This window comes from Marmota flaviventris (assembly GCF_047511675.1).
Source record: "Marmota flaviventris isolate mMarFla1 chromosome 17 unlocalized genomic scaffold, mMarFla1.hap1 SUPER_17_unloc_1, whole genome shotgun sequence".
NCBI lineage: Eukaryota > Metazoa > Chordata > Mammalia > Rodentia > Sciuridae > Marmota > Marmota flaviventris.
The window spans coordinates 970,786-979,643 of NW_027287693.1; the positions used below are offsets into that span (position 1 = coordinate 970,786).

Consider the following 8,858-nt stretch of genomic DNA (forward strand, 5'->3'; position numbering starts at 1 on the left):
AAAGCTTTGCAGCAGACATCAACTCCATTAGAACCTCGGTCTGGTGAAGCCACAGCGTGGTGCCTGACCAGGGAAGTGCCCATGTGTGCCTGGTTCTTTGACACCCAGTAGATAGGAGCCCTGACCTAGGGGGTGGGACCTGCATTCCTGCCCCCTTACTTTCTCATGTTGGGGCACCTTGACTGCTGTGCTCTGCTTTAATCTCTCATCTGTGAGAATATTTGCCCAATGTGCCATGGGGCTGTTGAAGATCCATGATGAAATTTATGAAGTTTAACTAAGTCTGGTTGGACTACAGCGTGAGGAGTGGGGCACCCTGCCAAAGCTGTCTATGAGACTGCCCCCACCCTCTCTCTACCTGCTTTCCTGTATGGTCCCTGTGGAAGGCAGGGGGACTGCTGTTCATCTGCCATGCAGCCTGCAGTTTCAAAGAGTGGGAGATGTTAGGTAGCAGTGAGTAGTGAGAAATGAAATGCAAGCCAATATCAGGGCAAGGTCATGGGTTTTCCTTAAGTTACTTTTAAGGTTTTCTTTAAATTAATTTTAAGGCAAGTAGGTACTCAGATAATGCAGGAAAACAACAAGTATACAAATAAAGAGAACAAAAGGAGCCAAATAAGAAATACATCAAAGGTTTAATGGGGGCTATTCCTAACTCTTGACAGGGTCAGTTGAGGTCATTGTAAAGCTAGAATTGATGGCCACAGGTGTCCCAATTCTCACATTAACATAGGATTGACTCGTAAATAACACTCCCCTCCCTAGGTGGACACCATGACAGTTCTGGAAAGGACCAACTAGAGCCCAAAACTCTACCACCTGACATGAAGGAGTTGAACCCTGATTGTCAAATAGTGCTGAAGGTGGACCCCAGCTCTCAGGGCACCCATAAAACACCAATCCATTTGGAGACAGCATTGTTCCATTTGTCGTTCTCGGCTGGGAGAAGACCCACTCAGGTGTGCTCTGTGTTTGAGCCTTACTCTACTTTTACTTATAATGAAGCTCTCCTGCATGGCTTTTTGGGTCTGCCTTTAACTTTTCTTTCTTTGGAACACAAGCACTGAGGTTTGGAGCTTCAACTCCCCACTCTCCTGGAGTCCCTTGTCAACCCTAATGACTTGCATCTTGGTGTACCATTGCAGTAAGATGAGTTTCTTGTTTGGAGCTAAAGTTTTATGGCAATGACTGAGGCATCCTATGAATCCATGAGTGGTGATAGCAGCAGAAGCTTTATGAATAGGGAAAGAACACTCACATTTGGTCGTAGGACTTTATCTTTAGGGGGAAAGATGTGAGGATATGGGGGTTAGTATACCTTAGCTACTTTGGAGGAGAGCTCTAATGAAGGGGGATATTAACAGGAGAGTAGACAGGAGTATTTGGGGGTAGGTACTTAGGAGGACTATAAAAAGCCTAGAAACATTCACCTATTTGCATTTAGTAAATTATATGTAGTAGAAGTAGTAATGCTTGGGAGGTTGGGAGGGGAAGAGAAGGAGGGAGAAAAGTACAAAGAAAAGAAAAAAGAAAAAGGGAAGAGAAAAGAAAAAAATGCACTCTTAAGAGTTCTGTTTTCTTCTCTTCCAGTAGGTGCCCTCAGGATGTAGGAAGCAATCTGTGTGGGGTGGCTCTCCCTCCCCTGCTGGATGTCTCTCCAATCCCAGTCTCTTTGGGTTGCTCCTGGTCTCTAGCCCCCTCATTTCTGCATGCCAGGCCCCACTTACTGGGGCTCCTCTCCACAGCTCTAGTTTCACTCTGGGCATGCAGTGCCCTGGCCGCCCTGCACTCTTGAACACCTGGGCGCTCTCTTTGTTAGTCACCCAGTCATCATGGCTGTGGAGAGAAGGAGTTGGAAACTGGCAACCTGTTCTGACTTATTCCCTCTGATAGCCACACCCATCGAGAGCTGGCAAGAAAGGTTTTGGTTATCACCGCTGGAGGGAAGGGGAATTGGAGATCAGGCACCTTTTCAGGTTCACTGGGCTCTGATATTCACGCCCACGGAGAGCTGGCAAGAAAGTTTTTGAGTTATCCCAGCTGGGTGGAGGGGAGTGCTGGGGGTCACACACCTGATCTGTCACCAAACTCACTGCTGTGCAATCCCCCCAAAGCTGATGAAGTTGATTCTCCAAGATGGTGACCGCCCATTTCCGTGTGGGGTGTCCAGTGAGAAGGATGGACCCGGACTGTTTCTTTACTAAGTCCCAACTTCAGTCCCCGGTCTGGTGCCTTGTGTAGGCGCGGGTGGCAGATCTCCACAGGATCTGAAACTCTGCTTCTCTGCACTGCCAGAACTCTGCAGCATTCAATTTTGCCAGCTGCGGGGAGCCGCTGTTCAGCTGGTAGGGTTCCCCTCACCAAGGGACTCGAATTTTCTCGAGTCTGGATTGCATTTGTGACCATCTGTTGTTTAAAATCCTCTCAGACTCCATGAAGATTAAATTCGCTGAATATTCTTGATAAAACAGCAATTGGCCCTTCTGAACTCACACCCTAGGCAAGAGACACCTGGTGGGTGGAGAACGTGCTGGTTCGCAGGTGGCCATGTTGATTCTCTCCAAACACATTTGGAATGTGTATTTACTCCTGAGAACCACCAGTTGCTGTTGTCTGTTCTATTGCTGAGTCAGATGGTAACCAAGTTAAGTGACTTTTTCTTGATAATTCAGAGACCAGGGCTGTCCCAAAGATGGTGTACTCAAGCACCTAGGAGGAACTGTCATTTAGGGAAGGGAAGCATACACAGAGCCTCTGGCGCTTTTAGATGCAGGATTTTTTTGTTATCTTCTGGTGCAGGATCTTGGCTTCTGAAATTCTCCAACTCTTAAATCTAATGTAAACCTTAGCAGAGATTGAATGACCTGGGACATCATTTGTATAAAAGGCACCTATGTAAATCTCACTGTGGGCTGTCTGCTGAGGTTGGAGGGCAGGTCCGGTGCGGGTCCTGGTGTGGCAGCCATATTGTGCCCACCTAAGTGTTGCTTTTTGTCTGCTTGGCTTCCTCCTCCTACCAGGTAGGGGCCTGCTCTAATTGTACATAGTAGCTGCCCCTCTTGTGTTTTTGTTCACTATGCCTGGGTGCATGGGGCTCTGTGGCCCTTCCTGCTGGTGGCTCACAGCATGTGGCTTGGAGCTGGGGTGGCATGTCCTTTTGGAGTGCGCACCCTATGGCCCACTGTTGCCTGTTAACGTGAACTTATCCCCAGTATATTCTTGGGCTTGCAGCAGCTGAGCCCTCCTGAGGCCCTGGGTCCCATGCATCAGATGCAGCTGTGTGTCTATCGGACCCCTGCCATTTTCATCAGTCATCACCTTCCAAGCAGGTGGGGAGAACTAAAAGGAGGGGCTGGGGCCAAAGGCTGGGGGAAACATTTGCTCCTTCTCTGTTCAGGGCTCAGCTTTTGAGCGTGGCAGTAGGTGCTTGCCCAGCAGGGCACTGGAGGCTTCCCTTTTTGTCTGGCCATGTTTTTCCCCCTTATAAACATTTGGACCATTGGCTTTGTTCTAGTAAGACCCCCGCTTTGAGTGACCTCTGGTTTTGTGGTGAGGGCAGCTGTAAAGAGACCCATCCTCCTTTTTATCTTTTTGGTCCGTCCGTCTTTGAGCCTCTGAGTCTTCATTGGTGATAACTGTGGTGGCCACCTTAATCAGCTCTCTGGCACACTTCTCAGTAAAGCCCTCTAGTTTTTGTAATTTTTGGCCAATGTCACTCTGAGTTTTTCTCATAAAGGCTGCATTGATCACCTGTTGCTTGAGCCTCTGCATCTCCTCGCTGATAAACTTGCACACAAGGCTGCTCTGCTTGTAGGTACCCCTCCTCTCCCAAGCACCTCAGATCAGGGAGAGGGACAGCAGCCGTGGTGGCCCAGACACTTAGCTCTGAGTCAGTTGGGCACATCTCTTTTGATCATTGTTGCCAGTTTCATAGGGCAGAGGGGCCTTAGACAGAGGTGGGGCCCAGAGATATGTTCAGGGCTATTGAGGGTGTGAGAGGGGAGATACTGGAGCAGCGGGAGGCTTAGCTCTGCTCTGTTTGTCTGCAGATGGGCTCCGGCTTAGGCTAGGGCTTAGGGCTGGCTCTGATTCCTTCTAACTCTTGGGCACAAACAGTTCATTTTGTTTTCTCTTTCCTTTTTACCATTTGTTATTCCCTCCAAAGGACCAGGAGGGACACAGTGAGAAATGGCATGTTTTATTTACAACCTGGGAGGGAAACAGTCAGCATACACAACATTGCTGGGAACCTTTGCTCATATGCATGTGGAGGGAAATCTTGCTCTCTTTTCCCTTCTCTTAGGTTTCCTACAAAGGCTTCTTGATATCTCTTGATCTTTAGACCTTCTTCTTCATTGGGACCCCATCCTAGGTCTGGATAATGGGCTGCATCAGATCAGTCATGGCCCAGGGTTTCTCCATGTAGGGGAGGGAGTATGATTTTTTCCAGCTTATGAGCTCAGTGGTGGAGAAAGGCTGGCACACAAAACTGCCTTGTCTCCCTCAGGTGTTTCCCTCTGGTCGATATGGGCAGGTCCTTTAGTCCCTTGCAGAGGCATCTGGAGAGCTCTCATCTGGGTTGTGGCTCTGGTACTGGGACAAATCTCCCACTTAGTCCACTCTGGCCGCTCCCCTCACGGGGACTTAGGGCCCTCTTAGCCTTGGGGGTCGGTATCATCCCCCGACCTGGAGCTTTCACCTAGACGTTGGTTGGGGAAATTCCGCCATAGACTGTGTGAGGTGCCACGGAATCACGGATCAGGACTCTGCACTCGCTTCGGCCCTCAGGTTGAGTCAGAACCCTTCCCTTTGTCCGTCTCATTCACACACTTTCACAGACATGGCCAGAACAAAATTTCTATACCGCCCGAATTCTAACAATTCCAAACCAAACAGAAAAGGGCCTCACGGTTTCCCCTCTGCTCGCTGACCCCGAACAGAGACTACTCTGGTGACTCCCCGGGTCTGGGTCCGTTTCAGCTCCAACCACTTTGGAGGGTACTCGGGACCCAACAGAGGGTGATCAAGCCTTTCTTCCACCCGCTTAGGCCTCAAAGGGGAAGTCAGGTGGGCTACAAAACCAAATGGACCCGGATCCTACCTGTTCAACTGGGTGGTGCTCCAAAACCCTAATTCTGGTTCCTGCTGCCTGTGGGTTCTGTTGTGCTCCGGGGTGGCAGCTCCAGGGCACTGGGTGGTGAGTGGCCTCTCCTTCAGGCCAAGATTTGACTGTGTGTGCTAAGGGGAAACACTGTCCCCCACTGCCGGGGGGCGGGGGGGGGAAAGCCGATCCCCAGAGACAAGAGAGACAGAACAGCCATCCTTACCTCCTCCATCCTGAGGCAAGGCAAAGAACATAGCAGGAAACAGTTTTGCATCTGAGAAACTAATGTGACTCCATTTTTGAGAAACCAGCCTCTACCTCAGAGCAAAGCCTGTCCAAGGAAGGGGGCGTGACCCTTGTCCTTGGAAAGACCTACAGAGCACTCCTAGGCACATACCCACCCTGCTGAGTTGTTTGTCTGTAAATAACAGGAGAGATCTGTGGCGCCAGGTGTCCCTGACTCAGTTAGGCTAGGTGAGGGCCCATAGCAACCCCCCTAGCAACCTCCAATCAGCATGAGACAGGGAAAATACCTGGGATGTCAGATGACCCCCCAGTAGTTTATGGTGGTTGATAACATGTTGGAAAACCATGTAGTTTAGCACGTACACCCCTCATGGCCTAAACCAATCAGTTCAAACGAATCCCTCTCTTGTACTAACCAATCATCCCTACCCAACTTGTTCCCGCCATTGAATATGCTAATCAACGTTAAGAGTTGTTTGATTTTCCCACGCGGTATGGAATGATTTGCTGTGTGATGTTGTGACACATAGAGTATCCCCCCAAAACCTATAAAATCTCACTGAACAAAGGAACGGGACTCACTCCCTGGGTTGTGAGTCCAGGCTCGAGCTTGCAATAAAGACTCTTGTGTGATTGCATCGGATTCGGCTCCTGGAGGTCTATTGGGGTCCCACGAATCTGGCATAACACAGCCAAGTTCAGAGGGCACAGCTTTTGCTGTAATCAATCAATCCCCTGAACCCCGAGTTCAGGGAGTTTCAGAATTTTATACCCAGCATGTAAGGGGAGGGGCTCAGAAGTTCACAGTCTGCAGAAGTTCACATAAAGCAGCTTTTTTCTTTCACCATTCTGGGCAAATTAACCCTTCAAGGACAACACCTGAGAAGGGGAGAGCTTCTTCTCCCCTTTCTTTCCTCCCCTGCCAGCTGTTACCATGGAGCCCAATTGGTAACTTCTCTTAAAAATGCAGACATCTCTGTGAAGCCCAGCTCAAGGCCAGAGGCCTTGTTTGCACATTTCCACAAACTACTATACTGGATACATTTGTGAAAAACTAGTAAGAGGGTGTCTAGCACCTGAAGTGCTGATATCTTCCCAGCCAGTGGCCAATTAAGACAGTGCAACACAAAAATAAGAAGTTTATCTACATTGAACTCTTTTGCAGAGACTTTTTGCTGACAGTCCTAAAATTAGCCATGGTGAAGATTTCTGGAGAAGCCCAGTTAAGACTTTTCTGTGGAGAAAAGGGATGCCACTTCAGGAAAAGGGTGCAGGAGATTGGGATTGAGGATGGAAACAGAAATGTTATATTGGCCCACTGATGACCTGGAAGCTGCTGGATACTGTTCTTTTGCAGAGAATCTGGGAGACCTGGATACTCTGGGAATCCAAGGGGATGATGAGCAGGAAGGACCCAGCTCATACAATAGTGCCAAAAAATTATCTACATACACAAATAAATCTTAGCAAAATGTTAAGGAACAGGAGCAAGTTCTATTGACTACATATATGGTACTATTTACCATTTAAATATATTTAAATGTGTGAAACAAAGTTGTGTATCGATGAGGAACAGGTACACATATACTAAAAGCACAAAGAACTGCATGAGAACAGAAAGTTCAAATTTGGAATGCTGCAGTGATTGTAGTGAGCGGAGGACAGTGGGGGATGAGGATCTGAGACCAGCAGGGTAGACACAAATGTATTGCTAAGGTTTTCTTGTTTAAGCTGAATAGGGAATGCCTGGGTGCTGACCCACACAGCACCAAACAGTCCTCCAAACACAGGCTGTGGGCTGGCTGAGAAAATAAAAGTTCAGAGTTTTTTTTGTTTGTTTTAGTTGTAGTTGGGCACAATACCTTTATTTTATTTATTTTTATGTGGTGCTGAGGTTGGAACACAGTGTCTCACACGTGCTAGGCATTCATTGTACCACTGCCCTAGCCCCCAGAGTATTATTAAGTAATAGGACAAAAGACACAAAAATAGATGAAATAGGGAGGTCTGGTGGGCGACCAGTTCTGGTAGAAACTGGATGTAACAAAGGAACAAAATCCTGCATGTTTATTTTATAGGTAGGAACATCACAGGGTTTCAGTGTGAATAACAAAAAAGGGAAAAACTTACATGGTTGGGACTTATCAGGTTACACCCATCTCTGGGCACCTGGGATTTAAATTCATGGCTAAAAGAACTAGAGAATTCTATGACAAGCATGAAATTTCCCCTAGGAACAGGAGTCATCTTTCATTGATGACTCATTGAATGAGTCATGCCCCATTTGCAAGGTACCCAGAAGAGTTCCAAGAAGCAGCACCAAATTCCAGGGTTTCACATAGCTCACAGGAATGATTTATACACTACTCATGATACATGAGTGATTAATTTATTATTTTTGTGCTCTCTGTACACCTTAGCTATTTGATAATGCATTTAAAAATTGATCCCTATGAGGCTGTGTAGCTCAGTGGTAGAGCACTTGCCTCGCATGTGCGAGGTACTGGGTTCGATTCTCAGCACCACATATAAATAAAAAACCAAAAGTCCATTGACCACTAAAAAAAAAAGATCCCTAATCCCCTCAAATGACTATAGAAGGCTGAGGTTCAGTTTTTAAATGCATTGTTCCCCTCTGCCTTGAATAATTGGCCAGAGCTCTTATCTTCCCAGGATGTCTGGAAGTGACTGCCTGAGTGCCAGAAATAAGCAGGGCTGCAATACCCTCCTCTCAGGGCAGGGATTTGCATGTGCTTGAGCAGCTATGAGCCTCCCCGGAGACCTATGGGGTTCTACAAAGACCCATTTAAACCCAGCTCCCTTCCTGAAGGACCTCAAGGACCCAGGCCCCACATTAGGAAATCCAGCCCCTATGCCTTGAAGCTGCAGGATGCTTTCTTACCCAAACCCCATGTCAAAGCCCCACCAGCTGCCCATAGCATTTCAAGTGTTGCACAAAGTTACCACAAGATGTTCTATGTAGATAACCCTAACAGGCCCCCTACCACAAAATGTTCCTTTCAGACAGCCCTACCAGCTAAACTTGAGAACTAAGTTTAAAAACAGGAACCAAGAAGGGCAAGGTGTAACTTTAGGGTTTTTCCAAGAACAAAAAGTCGAAAAACAAGTTTACCCACTAGGTGACCCCCCTGCTGGATTCAGAGGAACCAATAGAAGGGCTGTTGCTGTGCTAAGCTAAGAACTAACCCACTTGTACCCTATAAAAGATCTGTATCCCAAAGCCCGGTGTGCCAGTTCACCGAAGCTCCGGCTGAGGTTTCGCTGAGCACCCACAGGCGCCTGTGTGACAATAAACGCCTCCTGCTTTTTGCAGCCAGTGTCTCGTGTGGTTCGTTCCGGGTTTGGGATCTGTGGATCTTTCATTCCCATTAGTTCAAAGCTCCACATTCTCTTCAGCCTCACAAGATCTGGTTGGGCCTGATTCTTTGGAGGGTCTTTCTGAGCAAGGTTCCATAGACCACTGTCTCCTGAGCCAGGTCCACTTGAA

General features: G+C 47.8%; 1 long non-coding RNA gene across 1 annotated transcript in view; it reads left to right on the top strand.

Annotated features, from left to right (window-relative positions):
* LOC139703711 (uncharacterized) overlaps positions 1 to 8,858 on the top strand; it is a 261,415-nt gene that overhangs the window by 12,907 nt on the left and 239,650 nt on the right. The gene's annotated exons all lie outside the window — the stretch shown is intronic.